Source organism: Perognathus longimembris, chromosome 2 (assembly GCF_023159225.1).
Source record: "Perognathus longimembris pacificus isolate PPM17 chromosome 2, ASM2315922v1, whole genome shotgun sequence".
NCBI lineage: Eukaryota > Metazoa > Chordata > Mammalia > Rodentia > Heteromyidae > Perognathus > Perognathus longimembris.
The window spans coordinates 23,948,377-23,965,259 of NC_063162.1; the positions used below are offsets into that span (position 1 = coordinate 23,948,377).

Consider the following 16,883-nt stretch of genomic DNA (forward strand, 5'->3'; position numbering starts at 1 on the left):
TTTGCATCTGACTCTGGAAATCTGTGCACTTTTATCAGAAGACACTTTAATGTTTCTCAGATTCGTTATGCAGTTGATTTCTGGAGAAATATGCAACGAGGCAGACAAAGAACCAAGTAAAGACAGTGAGAGATTCCAGGTTCTGTGCTCAAGATTTGGGTGTCATGATCTGAGGTAGAAGGAAGATCTCTGTCTAACTCAGGCCACATAACTAAACATGGTAAACACTGCCCTTCCAAAGGTAGCCTCAGATTCTGTCGAGGACAAAATTTCAACAAACTGATGGAGTCTTTTATTGTTTGTACTTGTCAGTCATGGGGCCTGAAGTCTGGGCCTGGACACTATCCCAGAGCCTTTTTGCTCAAGGCTAATGTTCAACCACTTTGAGCCACAGATCCACTTCTGGTTTTCTGTTAGTTTATTGGTGATAAGAGTCTTATGGACTTTCTTGCCCAGGTTGACTTTGAACCAAGATCCTCAGATCTCAGCTTCCTGAGTAGCTACAATTACAGGCATGAGCCACCAGCACCCAGCAACAGACAAAATTTTAAAGAATTGTTTGGTCTGTGCTAGTAATGAATGAACTTTCCAGCATCCCACCTATGAGATAGAAAAGTGCTCCCCTGAGCTGAGCAGACAGGATGGCTTTTGTAGGTACAAAAGACAGAAGACAGAAACAAGAGACAAAAAGCCAATTGTTGTTTCAAAGCTACTATCCTTGTGTAAGTTCAGAAGTCAGTGGGGGGGCTGGGCATATGGCCTAGTGGCAAGAGTGCCTGCCTCATATACATGAGGCCCTGGGTTCGATTCCCTAGTACCACATATACAGAAAATGGCCAGAAGTGGCGCTGTGGCTCAAGTGGCAGAGTGCTAGCCTTGAGCAAAAAGAAGAAGCCAGGGACAGTGCTCAGGCCCAGAGTCCAAGCCCCAGGACTGGCCAAAAAAAAAAAAAAAAAAAAAGTCAGTGGGGACTTCCTTATGCCAGCATGGGCTGACTGAACCCCTTTGGATTGGTTGCCATGAATTGTCCTGTTTTTGGAAATAAAAACTGGATTGTTTGAAAGTTTGGCTTTGATCAATAGATTAGGGTGGCCCCTACCATAGTGACCCAGTCCTGATTTAGTCTGTCTTGATCTCTTGGAGTCTAGTGAATTTTTACTTTACAATTCCAAAGAAAAGGTGTGAGAATCCCCACTTTTCTATCTGTAGCTAGCGAGTGACAGAAATAAGAGCTTGAGAGGTACGAAGCTGATGCCTCATCTAACTTTAAATATGTGATGGAAGAGTAGATTCTTCACACTGTGCCACATCATTAGTATAGTACAATGGTTATACACACAGGCTCTGAGATCCTTTCTATACTCGGAAAAGGACTGAGTAACATGATATTTAGCATCTCTTTATGTTGATTCTAACAAGGACTCCTTATGGCTTGGTGAATTATTATGAACACCTTTGTAACAACTACTTAGGTCACTTTGCACCTTCCTGGTGTGTTCTTCCACAGTGATCGTTTTCTCTGCCTCTAAAGAAGGGATAACAAACATTCTCTTTTATTTCTATTACCCAAATGGGCCTCCCTAGACATTATTGCTTGGCATTGCATTTTTGTTTAAAAATAAATTTCATGCTTTTTATCTACAAAGTCTCCCTGTCCTTTTCTACTCTTTCATAGAACAATTGACCTAGAAAGAGTCCCACTGTGACTTTTGCTAATCACATACTTTGGAAATTGATAGTTGGATTCAGTCATGATCAGACAGATTCTATCTCTTGTCCAAATTGACAGCTCTACAATACTTCAGTTTCAGACTCTTTTATTTCTTGGAAGACAATCCTGTTGTGTTTTATGTGATTACACTTAGCAAGATTTGCTATATGAGAAAGTGAAACTGGGGAATTTAACAATACATACGTAACAGTTCATTTTAAGATAACAGTAATAAAAATGGTTACCTGTTAACATAAATGACATTTTAAAGTAACAAATAGCAATATTTTACAAAATGGAAAAAAATGTCTGGTGAGAAAACTGACATTATTTTACCCTTTTGCCAATCCATTTAATGTCTGATGTAGCTGAAGACGGTTAACATCACATCTGCTTTTACAGTCAATCCATTGTGCTATTTTGTTCAAATATATGAAGAAAACCTAACTTCATATAGCTATGTAGCTGGAAATGTAAGGCTGTCACAGATTCCTTAAAAGGATTCCAGGCCCTTTGATTGCTCTTAGAAAACTTCTTAGCAAGTCTTTAAGGTGGCTTTGAGTTGTATTTTTTTTTTATTTTACTTAGAAGAACATGATGTCTGCTTGCCCTTCTTTTCATGAGAGCAGCTGCTGAAGCTCAATGCCCAAATATAATAATTCACTGAGATTAAAGAATATGTTAATTTATTGGTTGTAGTACTTGTACAAAATCTATTTTCCCTCATTTTTTTCAAAATTCATTGGTCATTTAATCTAGGAAAGGAAAGGTAAGACAAATAGTTGATTCTTTTCCCTCCCTTACCATTTTCAAGAAATTGTTTTCAAGAAGTGTTCTCTTATTTTTTAGAAGTGACCAAATGATTCTTAAAGTATCAATGTGGATTAATGAAATTAAGTATATTTCACAAGTTTCAATCATTGCAATTATTATATATCTTGTCCTATCTTGAACTGATTGCTTCTTCAAATTTCTTCCTGAGTGCTAAAAGTGGAGAAATACAACCTGCTATTACAAAGAAATTCTTTGTAATTCATCATTGAGGGGTTTTACAATTCATTGGGTGTCATTATTTACTTGGAGCATTCTTCTTTACTAAGCATGTAAAATAATGGTATGTATACAATCAGTAGCACCATAGATTTCATCAAAGAGCTTCACATGGTTAAGATTTATTTTTTGTTTAAAGCCTAGAGGCAGGTTGGCTATCCTTCCTCATCTTATTATATCATCTCAAGCATGGGTCTCTAAGCTTACTATTGGCAGGGCTACTAAAACATATCTATCGGCCAGGTTGTAGTGGTTCATGTCTGTAAACCTAGCTACTCAAGAGGCTGAGATCTGAGAATCATGGCTTGAAGCCAGCCCAGACAGAAAAGTCCATGAGACTCTTCTTGTCAGTTAACCACTAAAATGCCAAAAGTGCAGCTGTGGCTCTATCCAAAAAAAAAAAAAAAAAGTAAAAGCAGAAGGGTCTCCATGTGTGGTTCCAGTGGTAGAGTGCTTGCCAAGCATGAGGCTCTGCACCTAGCATAAAACTACATAAACAACCCGAGGATTGTGTCGGATATTTTAGAGGACAAGGGTGAAAAGTAGTTTGTGATTAATTTAATCACATACTTGCTAGTTAAGTGTAAAGAAAGATGGGAAATGTATAAAGGATGCTGGGAAATGTAGCCTTCCTATGGTCCTAGGAAAAGATGATGTGATGACTACAGCACTGCCTTCTCAGTTTTCTTGTTTATAAAATGAACAGAATAATAAGACCTATTTTGCCAAATTGTGTTAAGGAATATGTGAATTAATACATACAAAATATGTCATAGAGTATCTGACCTTTTTTTTTTTTTTTTGGTGGCTTGAACTTATTGTCTCACCTTTGCTAGGCCAGTGCTTTACTACTTGAGCTGCTCCATAAACCCTTTCTGTGATGATTAATTTTGGCATAGGCTCTCATTTTATACCTGAGCCAGTCCGGACCATGAACATTTATGTTTCCTCATGTTGTAGGGATGACAGGTACATGCCACTGTCCAACCATCAGTTAAGATGGAGTCTTGCTCATTTTTTTCCCCCGAGACTGGTTTCAAATTAGGATCTTCCACCTCCTAAGTAACTAGGATTACAGGCTTGAGCCACGGTTTCCAGCCTAGTACCTAACATATAAGTGCTTAATAAATGTTACCTATTGATGTATAGCAAACATACACACACACACATTTATACAAAACAACCAATTCCTAATATGTTCCAGAATTCTGAATCATACTTATTTCTTAAAAGGCATCCATCAGAACATACTCAGACTTATATTTGAAAAGCACAGAGGCTTTGGCAGATAACTGTGTCCTAAACCAAACCTTTTGTGAGGCCATCTTTAAAAAAAAATCACTTGGTTTGGTCAGGTCAAAGACTAATGATATTCAAGAGGAAAACATAGTTCATAGTCATGGCTTCATTTTTTTCACCTTTTCCCTCTGAGGAATCCAGATCCATTTTTGTCTTTCTAAGAGACTCCTGGACTGATAGGTACTTGGAGAGCTGTCTGCTTCTTGACTATTTGAGAATGCTTTTTTAAAAGTTTCCAGAAACTGCTGTTTGTTGATAAATCAGAATAATCAGAAAGAAGAGTATTAGTGAAACTGTAAAAAGTAAGAACAAGATTTTCTCCCGGGGTGCCAGCTGTCATCCTACTTACAAACACACATCATAGATTTCAGTGCTTTCTCAGACATCTGCTCTCTTAGCCATATAAAACAGTCTTTCTGTCAGCAAAGGTCCTGGCAAAAGAGCTCCATTATTTCAGAAATCACATTCTCAGGCCTGGTGCCTGAAGTCCTCTCCATAGTTGTGGATATGGAGAAGTCATATAATATTCTCTTGCAAAACCAGCTCATGACCTAGTACTTGAATACACTTTTCATACCCCATGGCTGGAATTCAAGCTTCTTTTTTTATGTTAGCTCAATATGTAGCCCTAGATCAATGATCTTTGGGCACCCTCTCTATCTCCTAGTCTGAAAAGGGTAGTCAATCTCTAAATCCTTCCCCACACGGGTCATGACCATAGGTTGTCTCTACTCATCTGGTGCAGATTCATAGCTACCTCACCTAGACTTTCGGAATCCTCCAAGCTGAACTCATTCCTCATGACAATTATCTAAACCCTTCACATTTCAAGATTGAACCCAGATCTTGCAGTTTATTTCAAGCTGTTTGTCAGCTTTCACTTGAACCTAGAAACCATTGTTGTCATTTGAACTCTTTACCATCTGACGATTGAAACCAGACCCCAGGCTGGTCTTCCAAGCTTTTTAATGACAAGAGATTGAACCCAGACCTCATTCCTGACATCCAAAAACTCTCACCATTGGAGGATTACACTCATTCCCAAATATCATCCAAGCTCCATGCCATTTGGGGACCAAACCTTAGGTCTTAGAACTTTTATCTACATGCCTTACACTTTCTGGATTTAACCCATGCTGCTCTTACGTTATCAAAGCATTGTATCAATTGGAGGTAGACTGAACACCACAAGGCAGACAGCCAAGCTCTTTAGCAGTTAGATATTGAACCCAGACTTTACTAAGGATTGTCTTCCAATTTTTGTGCCAGCTGGATTTCCAGCTCCATCTATGGCTGCCTTCCAACTCTCCTCTTGATGTGGGGGGGTGGGGAGAAACAGAGGTCCCCAAACCATTTTAAGTATTCCCTCCCAAAGGATCAAACCTATCTGTGGTCATTACCCAGCCTCTTTACCAGCTGCAGATTGGACTCGGCTGTCAAAAACCAAGTAGAAAGATCAGTTGAAAGCCTATTTATCGGTTTTTTTTCCCTCCAGCTCTTGAATGATGATATTAGTAGCAGTGAGGAACAATGTTTCTCAAAATATGTTTTCCCACCACCTGCATCAAAATCACCTGAGGCTGCTTATTATTTAAAAAAAAAAAAAAGAATGAAAACAAACAGATTTCTGGGCCCTATCCCAGATCTTCTGGCTCAGAATTGGTAGGCCTGTGGCCATGGAATCTGCATTTTTAGCAAGCCTTTGAGCTGATTTCCATGCATACTAAAATGTGAGAAGCACTGCCCTGTGCAAGATCTCCGGTATCTGCTGGAGAACAATCCCAGATCACTCAGCTGCCCTCCAGCTGCTCACCAGCTGGGTTGAAAATGCAGGTTCTTATTAATACACTCTATCAGTGCATTACTTTATTAGCTTGGATGTATAAGCCAAGTTTTTCCTAACAGTTATTCAGTTGTGCTAGTTTATAGGATGGGGGCTCATTCCTCAGCTCAGTTGATGTGGGGCGGGGGAGGGGAGTATGTTGAATTTAGTACAGCACACTAAATTCACCACAGGCTTTCTACTTCCAACTCAAAGAGGACCACCAATACTGTGCCCTGCTTTGGGGCCAGTCCATTGGTAGCTGTGAATGCATGCTTTCCAGGCCTTATTGGCTTTCTGTGAAGGTGAACACTGGTTCTCTCCCAGCTGCATTCCAGGAGACAAGTTAGTCAAATTGGCATTGTGGGAGAGAGCCTAAGTTTACCCACCCTACTTCTTCTTGATCTCTTGCTCCACCTCTCTCCCAATATTTTTTTTTTAAAAAAGAACCCCAGAACATTTACAAATGGACTATTTTATAAGGGAATGTAGAGGGGTGGAGAATGAAAAACAAACAACCTAGATGTTAACATCTGGAGCAGACCAAATTAAGACATAAGAACTCATTACTGAAGCAATTACTTACTAAGTCTGGGAAACTTAAACCTAAATCTGGGTTGAAATTTTTCAAACATGCCTTAATATAAAAATAACTTGGGGAAAAATCTGCATGAGCTATCATGAATCAAATTGAATTTCATGTCCACTATTGGAAATGCATGGCTCACTTTCTCATTGATTCTGAGGAGAGACTCACATTCCATAGAGCCAGGCTGTGTGCCTTTGCTTTTTGTAAAGGGATAGTCTGTTCAAGATTATTTTACACCATCATCTTTTTCCTGAATATAATATGGTTCATTAAAGCAAAGTTGCAATGCTTCAGATGTTAGAAACAAACTGTTAGGAATTATGGTAATAACCTTGCTTACATTTATGTGAGCACTTTTCCTTATAGGATTGAACTTAATAGGTGTCAAATGGATGTTGGAAATGCCTTACCTTCTTTTCTAGGGAGGTGTGGCCCTGGAGGCTCAATATTCTGTCACTGAGCAGGCAATTTTCAGAAGGAAGCCCTTTTTTTCTGAATCTTAGGTGTCCTTTGTGCATTGGGCAAAGGAAGACATGCTGCTGATCTAAAGCAACCCTCCCTCCCTATGAAGTCCTGTTTCTTATCCTGCTTTTTTCTTGTCCTGCATCTTGCTCCCCTCTCCCTGACTGTTCACTTCTTGTTTTTGGTTTCCCCTACCAGAAAGAAACTTCCAATAAGCTAGAACTACATCATTTCCCTCACTTCAGTTTCTTCAGGGCCCAGCACATATAAGCTTTGGTGGCTAACCTCTGACTGCCTCACTAAATAAAGCCATTGATGAACAAGGAGAGTCAGAAAAGAAACAAGTCACTATGAAGTTCCCCTTGGTATTGGAGAAGCCGAAGAGGTAATTATTTCATAAGGAATGATGATAGTGAGCCATCACTATCTAGTCAATTATAGTCTTTATAGGAAAGGCTGGATCAAGTTTTTGTTTTCTTGAGATTATTTTCCTAGTTTTTTTTTCTTTTATTTTTTTTTAAATTGGAGTAAGTGGTATAGATAACATGAACTTTAACCATTTTCATTTCTCCATTCTTCTCTTCCTGCAGCTCTGTAACCATTCTCTGACTTTATACCTTTAGTGAATTTGATTATCCTAATTTGACTATCTTCCCTGAACAGAATCGTGAAGAATTTTTTGCTCTGTGACTTGGTTTATTTTACTTAATATCTTCAAAGTTTCACTTACTTAATATCTTCAAAGGTCAGGCTGTAGCAAGTCCACCCTTACTGAAGCCAAATAGTGTGCTGTTATGTGTCTAAAGCCTATTTGCTAGCCTTTCTTACAGTGGTCACACTTGGTTTGCTTCTACTCCTTAGCTATTGAATAATGCTGCTAACAATTAATGCATAAATATTTGCTCAGACCCCTATACTAAATTCTCTCGAGTAAATAATAGGAAATGAAATTGTATAGTAATTCTATTAAAATTCTTTTAGGAACTACTATACTGTTCACTGGCTAAGTGAACAGTCTATTGATGGAAATAATTTCTTGATTTATTATAGCTCAATTTCTCCATCTTTTCCCGTTCTGCTTGTTTGTTGTATCTAGTTCAAGAAATTGTCATCTAATCTACATAATAAATACATTCTCCTTTATTATCTAGGGGAATCTTTATTGTTTTATCCTTTATACTTAGACCCTAGAATACAAAGAAAACTCAGGAGAGGGAATGAAGAGGGATTTTTATCCTATTTGCATATCTATTTGACTAAGCTTCACAGAAAAGGTCATTCTTTTCCTGATTGTCTGTAGCACAGCCTTTATCATAAGGTATTCCAGTGTGTGTGTGTGTGTGTGTGTGTGTGTGTGTGTGTGTGTGTGTGCATTCTTTTCCCTTAGCCTGCTTTCTTCTATACCACCAATATCATATACTATTAATTACTGTAGATGTATGTCTTCATATAGAACAGAATAAATTTTCCAGCTTTGTTTTTCTTCTTCATGATTGCCTTAACAGCCCTTGCCCCTACGTATCACCAGATACATTTTCATATTAACTAATCAGTCTGTACTTAAAGCCTTGGTTTGGCATGTATTCAACCTATAAATCAGCCAGGGAGAATTAACATTTAGTTTTCTAGCTCATAAAGTGATACATCATTCATTTATTTATCATCCTTATTTCATAAATTGTCAGCAATAACTTTCACTAATGGTTCACAGTTATTTTTGTAGATATATGTCTTTGAATTTATTCAGACATATTCAGAGATTTGTATATGCAAAATGACATTGGAAATAGTGTCATGGTTTTATATAAATTCACTTTCTAATTATTTGTTCATGGGGACATAGAACTATAATTGAAAAGAAGGAAGGGGAGAGGAGAAAAAGAAGAAAATGGGAGGGAAAAGTTAGAGGGGAGAACAAAGGAGGAGGGGAGAGGAGAGGAAGGGAAAGGACAAATGGGAGAGGAAAAAAGAATTGGTGAGGAATCTCACCTATGGCTACACCTAAGAAGGAATCCTGAGCCAAGCTCTTAGCCAAGATGCTCTTCCCTAGAGACCCTAGCCGGACCAGACCATCTGTTTCATTGTCTTACTCGAATTGGCTGTCCTTGTAATATTGCCATATAAAGTAGTATTACATGCGCTAGGGTTTAGGAAGTGGACATCTGGGCAGAAAAGCACAGATATTATTCAGTCTATAGCACCTTGTCTAAATTTCCCAACATCTGATAGAAATATACAAGTATCCGTGACTTCTCTTTGATTAGCATTTGCATCACATTTCTTCTCCCATCTTGTTACTTTATTCTTTCTCTAGCCTCATGTGTAAAGCTTTTAGTAAGGATTTAGCATGGAATTTTAGTAATCCATGATAAGTGCTGGTTTGCTGTTCAGCTGATTGTTCTTCTCTTTGAATGGAATTCTCAAATCCATTTCCATTATTGCTGATTACATTTGCTGGGTTTACACCTATGCTTTACTATTCATTTCTAACCATTTTACTTCTTTTATGTTTCTTTTCTCTCCTTTCTTGAATTTTGAACTAATAACTTACTTCACTTTAAAACATTTTATAATTTCAGTGATTGTCTCTGAAACTATAGCATTTATTATTGACCTATTAAACTATGGTAAAATTTCATAATTTATGATTTATCAAATATAAAGACCAAGAAGTATATTAAGCTCACTCATCTACTTCCTGTATTTTCTACCATTATTATCATTTGCCTTTCTGCCTTGTCTATTTTGGGGGTCACACTCCCAGAAGGGAGTGAAGATAAGCTGGATTTCCCTGGATTTGGATCTATCTATAACCATTTTTGACTATAAAGTAAACCTTTAGGTTATAACTGCCTGCTGCATACATCCTGTCTTTCAATCTTTCAACAATTCATCCCATTTCAAGGAACTCCAGCCCAGAACTGTATGGGGGAGAGGATCTGGGAAATGTAGTTCCCAGCTGCACAATGTGAACCATCACACTTCAATCATCATTTTTCCTCCAGAAATTAATCACTTGTTTTCTCTAGCAGACACAGTAGTGTCATTCCCTTATTGTAGTTTGGAACTGTGCCGACTTGGTATATTACAGCCTTGGTGAGGACAAGCTCATTTCTGGTTCTTATTGACCCCTGGATAGCATCCTTTCCAAATCCCAACTGAAGGGTCAGAAAAAATACCAGGGTGTCTTCTCCTTAACCTGGCTGCTGGAAACTGTGCTCAGTGTCCCAGCCTCTCAACTCCTACTTTCTCCTAGACTGCTCAGCTTTGTGGCTATGCGCTACATGTGAATCACCAAATGCATTGGAAGGAAAGCAAGCCATGAAAGTCTATTCGACTAACTTCTCTAAGATCCCCTTCTTTTTTATTTTTTCTCACTGTTTAAGGAATTTTATTAAAGCAAGAATTTTATAATTCAGGGGCTGGGAGTATGGCCTAGTGGCAAGAGTGCTTGCCTCGTATACATGAGGCCCTGGGTTCGATTCCCCAGCACCACATATACAGAAAATGGCCAGAAGTGGCGCTGTGGCTCAAGTGGCAGAGTGCTAGCCTTGAGCAAAAAAGAAGCCAGGGACAGTGCTCAGGCCCTGAGTTCACGGCCTAGGACTGGCCAAAAAACAAACAAACAAAAAAAAGAATTTTATAATCCAAATTACGTTTCCTCGCACAGTTATCAATTCTGTTACTTAGAACTGACATCCTGAGCTATTCCACAGTAAAGAATTACAAAATTAAAGAAAGGAATGCTTTAAATTTTTGTACTTTGCTGAAAATTCTTTTTCCCAGGGTCTATAAAACATTAATTTGTTTTTATATTTTACTATTTTTTGTAGGTTTTTTTGTTGTTTTTAAATCAAGTAATCTAGGACTAGCACTGTTTGCTAGACCTGGCATTTGCTCGGTACATAAGGTTCAAAGTTTCCTTTCCTTTTTTTAATTTATTTTATATTTTGCAATGTTTTTTTCATAATATTTAAGTTTTTCGATGTTTAGATATTTTTCTTCGGTGAAGCACGAGTTTCTTTTCATGGTCCCTGATCCACTTTTTAAACAGTTGGAACACCAGTGGCACTGTTGACTGCTTTCTGGGCAGCCTCTTTAGCTTGGTGGGCTTGTAGTACAGCTACAGCTTCATCAACCTTAGAACGCAGAGACTCTGGAGACTCAAGCATATGAAGTAATCTACCAGCCAGCACCTCCTTCAGGTTACTTCATGGCAGCTATCCCACAGACTCAGAACCGTGCTGCATACTATCCTCCTAGCCAAATTGCTCAGCTAAGACCAAGTCCTCGCTGGACTGCTCAGGATGCCAGATCTCATCCATTCCAAAATATGCCCGGTGCTATCCGCCCAGCCGCTCCTAGACCACCATTTAGTATTATGAGACCAGCTTCTTCACAGGTTCCACGAGTCATGTCCACACAGCGTGTTGCTAACACATCAACACAAACAATGGGTCCACGTCTTGCAGCTGCTGCTGCAGCAGCCACTCCTGCTGTCCACACCGTCCCCCAGTATAAATATGCTGCAGGAGTCCGCAATCCTCAGCAACATCTTAATGCACAGCCACAAGTTACCATGCAACAGCCTGCTGTTCATGTACAAGGTCAGGAACCTTTGACTGCTTCCATGTTGGCATCTCCCCCCGCCTCAAGAGCAAAAGCAAATGTTGGGTGAAAGGCTGTTTCCTCTTATCCAAGCCATGCACCCTACTCTTGCTGGTAAAATCACTGGCATGTTGTTGGAGATAGATCCCCTTCTTTCATAATCTACTTTTTATACCCTAAGTGTTTCTAATGCCTTCAAAGTGGGGTGTGTGTGTGTGTGTGTGCGCACATGCATGTTGGTACTGGAGCTTGAACTCAAGACCTCACACTCTAGTTGGGCTTTTTTGCTCAAGGCTGCTGCTCTACCTTTTGAGCATTTCCTCCACTTCTGGCTTTTTGATGGTTAATTGGACAGAAGAGTTTCACAGACCTTTCCACTCAAGCTGATTTCATACCATGATCCTCAAACCTCAGTTTCCTGAATAGTTAGGATTACCGACACAAGCCACTGGCCCTCAATTTTAAACTAATTTTTATTCTAGTCTGATTTTGCTAGTTGTTCTCAACAAGAAGATTGGCCTGATCCAGCATGTGTCTTCATAACCAAGAATGGAAATCTCTGAGTTATTTTTAAGATTTATAAGCTACAGTGTAGAACACAATAACAAATTATAATGGATGATGAAAAGGGCAGGACAGAGATAACATTAAGAAACAATGAATAATGGTTATTTGTTTTTGGCTGACTTCCCTATTGCTGAAGAGATTGTCTACTATAATTACAGTCTCTACTGCTGCTCACTCTGGACTATCACACTCTATGGAGCTGCTCAAATGACAAGCACATTATAAATGGCAGTTTGGTATGTCTGTCCTTTATGTGTTCTTTCATTGGTTGTTTTCCCTGTCTCTGGTATTTTAATAAGTATGGCCTTTCCTTCTGGACTGGCAGTCCTGTGGGCCTGTCACTGTGTGCTTAGTTTCTGCTGCTCAGGAGGGGTGGTGTCTGTTTCTTTATGGAGTCATTCTTTGATAGGTTAGCCTGATCACAAATCACATGCTTCAAATTGGATAAAAGTTAATCTGGTTATTTTTGCTTGATGTGGAACAGAGAAATAAACACAAGTGTATTTATGTAGATTGAATCAGTGTAATCTATCTACAAAAATCCTGGCAGGACTGGTAAGTAACCTTCGCTATGTTGTAGGCTTCGAAGTCAATATATACAAATACATTGTATATCTCAACATTGGCCATGAACAGAGGATAAAATACTAAAAAAAAATGAATTTTGTATCATCAAAAACATAAGAAACAGTAGTACACTTGTACAAAAAGTGAAGGCTCTGTGAAGGTAACCTCAATTAAGTTATCCAGACCTTCTACACTTCAGTTTCCCCGTTTTGGAAACAAGGATGGTAGCAATTACTAAAAGGTTGAGGTGAGTTAACAGGCACTAAATAAATGTTAATGTTCTCTTTCCTCGTCACAATGTAAATACTATAATCTACCCCCAAGTAAAAATATTTCACTTTAAATGTACAAAAATGAGCTGTCTTTAACTTTTTCAGCATACTGGTTTGCTAAAAGACATATTGAAAAGACATATTGAAAGAAAAAAAATAACACTTAAAAATATAACAAACATAACTATTTATTAATTCATTAAAAATACAAAGGGTAGAAAACTCCTAAACTCATACTTGAAAATGCTGCCTTATAATTACTGATAGTGACAAATAAGACTATTTTTAATATAGCAATTTTGAACTCATGTACTTGAGTTCTCTCTCTCTCTCTTTCTCTCTTTCTCACTTTCTTTTATGTGGGTACTGGGACTTGAACTCAGGGCCTGAGTGTACTCCTTTAGCTTGTTTCTCAACACTAATGCTCTACCACTTGAGCCATAGCTTCAACTCCAACCTCTTAGTGGTTATCTGCAGCTTGGCTTCAAACTACAATCCTCAAATCTCAGTTTCCTTGAGAAGCTAGAATTACAGGCATGAGCCACCAGCATCTAGCAATATTTTCTTTTTAATAAGACTAATAAAATTGTCTTAATTACTTTAGAGCATTAGTTATTCCTTGGGAGAAATACTTTTTATGTCATTCATTTTGTCAGACAGAACATTAGGTCAGTACAAAAATATACATGACTGTAGCATTTTGTTTTAAAGCACCTAACTTATTTTTAATTGGTAATTGATTTCAGAAAAGCTCAGTAAAAAAATGAGGCATAAGACCTGCTTTAGTAGAGCTCACTGTAGGTCAACACATTTAACACATTCATGAATCATCTGGCTCCCTCCACAGTACTGATTATGTGAGAAATGCAACTGTGTGAGGAGAAAACAGAACTAAAGCAATCATGTACTGAATCCTTATTAGGAGTGTGTGTGTGTGTGTGTGTGTGTGTGAGAGAGAGAGAGAGAGAGAGGAGAGAGAGAGAGAGAGAGAGAGAGAGAGAGAGAGAGAGAGAGAGATCCAGTGATCCAGCAAAGTATTTTTCAGTTGATACAACAGGATTGGAAAAGCAAAGCAAATTAGCCTAAACTGCGGCTAGTTAGCTGTGGAGCAATATCCAGACCCAGACTGAATTGAATCCAGAAACTGTGTCCTAGAACGGAGTCACTTTTAGAGAGAAGGCTGTGACTTTTAGAGATTCTAAACTCAGCACTCCTCAATTGTACTGTGTTTTGGATCCTATGAATTTAAACTTCTTATTAAATTGAGCATGCTCAAGCTAATGGCAGATATACTGCTTAAAATGGAGCCCTCCAGTTTCTATCTAGGGGATTTAGATACCAAAAATATTAGATTTTCTGGGCTTTTCCATGCAGTGCAGGAGGAAGACATTTGAAATTCTGGTGGAGCCTTTGGTCTGGGTTGGAAGCTAAGTAGATCAAGGTCTTGCCATGAGTGACATTTTTTTATTAATTATTTACTTTCAGGAGACAATGAGAGTTTGGAAGGCAATTTCCCTGAAAGGAAAAAAGTAAAGCCATTGCAGATAATAGAAATACCCTTACTCAATATGTGGCTCATGCCTGTAATCTTAGCTACTCAAAGGCTGAGATCTGAGAATTGCAGTTTAAATCTGGCTTGGGTAGAAAAGTCTGTGAGATACTTATATACAATCAGACAGCAAAAAGCCAGAAATGAAGGTGTGGCTCAAGTGGTAGAATGCCAGCCTTGAGCGCCAAAGGCGAGTAAGAAGACAGAGTTCAATCTCCAGAGTTCATATCTATCGATCTATATCTATCTATCTATTTATCTATCTATCCACAATCCATGAGGTAAGGGGAGACCATTGGGAGTTTGGAAAAAGCACAAACTGGTCTTTTTTCCCCTGTTTTCCTTTTCACAACAGCATATTTGCCCAAGAATCCCATAGCTCTGTGCTCTGAAGCTCTGGTTTCCAAACTTCTCTGGAAATAGGAATTTCCTGCCATGGTACAGACGTCTGAGTCCCCAATTTACTAAATTATAATTCTCAAGGCAGAAGCTTATTCATCTATATATTTAACAAGCATTAAAGGAAAGAGAATAATTTCAGGTGACTCTCACCAGAGAAACAATTGCTTCAAGTCTGTGCTGTCCTATTTATGCTCTTCCATACCGTAACCACTAGCCAGGTAAGTAACATATATAAACACATTTTGGATGCTGGATTCAGCCAAATGTAGAATTACAATTTTTTTTGCTTTTTTAGAAACATAGATCTCCCTGTGTATACTTGGCTTGAACTTGCTATATATCCCAGGCTAGTCTCAAACTGGTGAGTCTCCTGCCTCAGGCATGATGAGCCACCATGTCTAGCAAACTTAATGAACAACATAATACCTGAAAACATTACCACCCAGCTTCGCTTCATTGACATTTACAGAGCACTCTATCCAACAACTGCAAAACACATAATCTTTTTTTTTTTTTTTTTTTTTGGCCAGTCCTGGGCCTTGGACTCAGGGCCTGAGCACTGTCCCTGGCTTCTTCCCGCTCAAGGCTAGCACTCTGCCACTTGAGCCACAGCGCCGCTTCTGGCCGTTTTCTGTATATGTGGTGCTGGGGAATCGAACCTAGGGCCTCGTGTATCCGAGGCAGGCACTCTTGCCACTAGGCTATATCCCCAGCCCCAATAATCTTTTTTTTAATTATAAGAAATTTATTTCACATATAACAAGAAGCATATTGAGAAAGTTAAATATTCATCATCCAGATAGTGAGAAAACACTATAAGGTCATTAAAAAAATCATACCACTAGGAAAAAATATATATCACAGCAAACAGGCTATATTATAATTTCAAGCAGTAAAACAAACAACCAAAAAAAGATAACATGGTCCCTAGTCAAAAGATAGAGTGCTCTGCTCTGCTAGGATGAGAATACTACATGTGATAGAGTCCAGGCAAACGGGTAATGAGTTCATGTCTATGTTCTTTGCTTTAAAGGAGTCTCAGCTTTTCTCAGCTGAAGTTGCCTAATTTTTTACCTTCCTATGCCCAGGGGATGATCTCAATTAGGCTCTATTAATTCAGGGGCAAAGCAAATAATTCTGGATTTACACTTTTATTCCATTCTATTCTACAAAATTCAGGCCTTTTGGATTCCAGTATTTTACAATTCTCTGAACTAGACAATAAGTTCCTATTTTAGTGTTTATTATTGAAGACTATATTTATGTAACCCTTTTTCCCTGCTATGGGAAGTATTACTGCCAAGACCATCCTATCATTCTGCTACAAAAAGCTTCAGGGCTTATTAGCTAGTGGAGGAAGCTCTGCTTTCCACCCACAAGTGTGACATTGACCTTTATGATTTTGCAATGATCTCCAGGCTGAAAGATGCAATGTCAGAATTTCAAATTTATATCTTGATGGCAAAAGGAACCATTCAAGTTCTCATCCAAACTATGGTTTCTTTTTTTTTTCTTCAAACTATTGTTTCTTCCAAGTCCATATCCTAAATCTACCTCATGCTCTTGTATGTAAAACAAAACTAAGCAAAACAAAAGTTCCTGAAGCAATTTTCCCCTTCGAAATTAGTGTTTTACTGGAATTTGCTTTACAAAACCTGGAAATTGGTGTCGTGATACTTACAGTAAACAGGAATCAGCAATGGACACACCTCTCCTCAAAGTTCACCAGATTAAAGGGGGTTACAGGAACGTGCCAACTTGTTGCAACCGGTGTAGTAAGAAGAATATGGTAGTTGGAAGACCTCTGGCTTGGTACATGGGAGATTGCTACTGCCAAGAAAAGCACTTGCCACATGAAATTTAGGCTCTGGAACACTCACCCATGCTATTGTGACCCACATTTAGCACCAGTGTTTTCCCTTTCTCTTTCTATAATTAAAACAAAAAGAACCAGTGTCCAGAGACTAGTGACATATGCCTCAAAC

At 38.5% G+C, this 16,883-nt stretch overlaps 1 protein-coding gene across 2 annotated transcripts in view; it reads left to right on the forward strand.

Annotated features, from left to right (window-relative positions):
• Hpse2 (heparanase 2 (inactive)) overlaps positions 1-16,883 on the forward strand; it is a 436,035-nt gene that overhangs the window by 205,810 nt on the left and 213,342 nt on the right. The window lies entirely within an intron of this gene.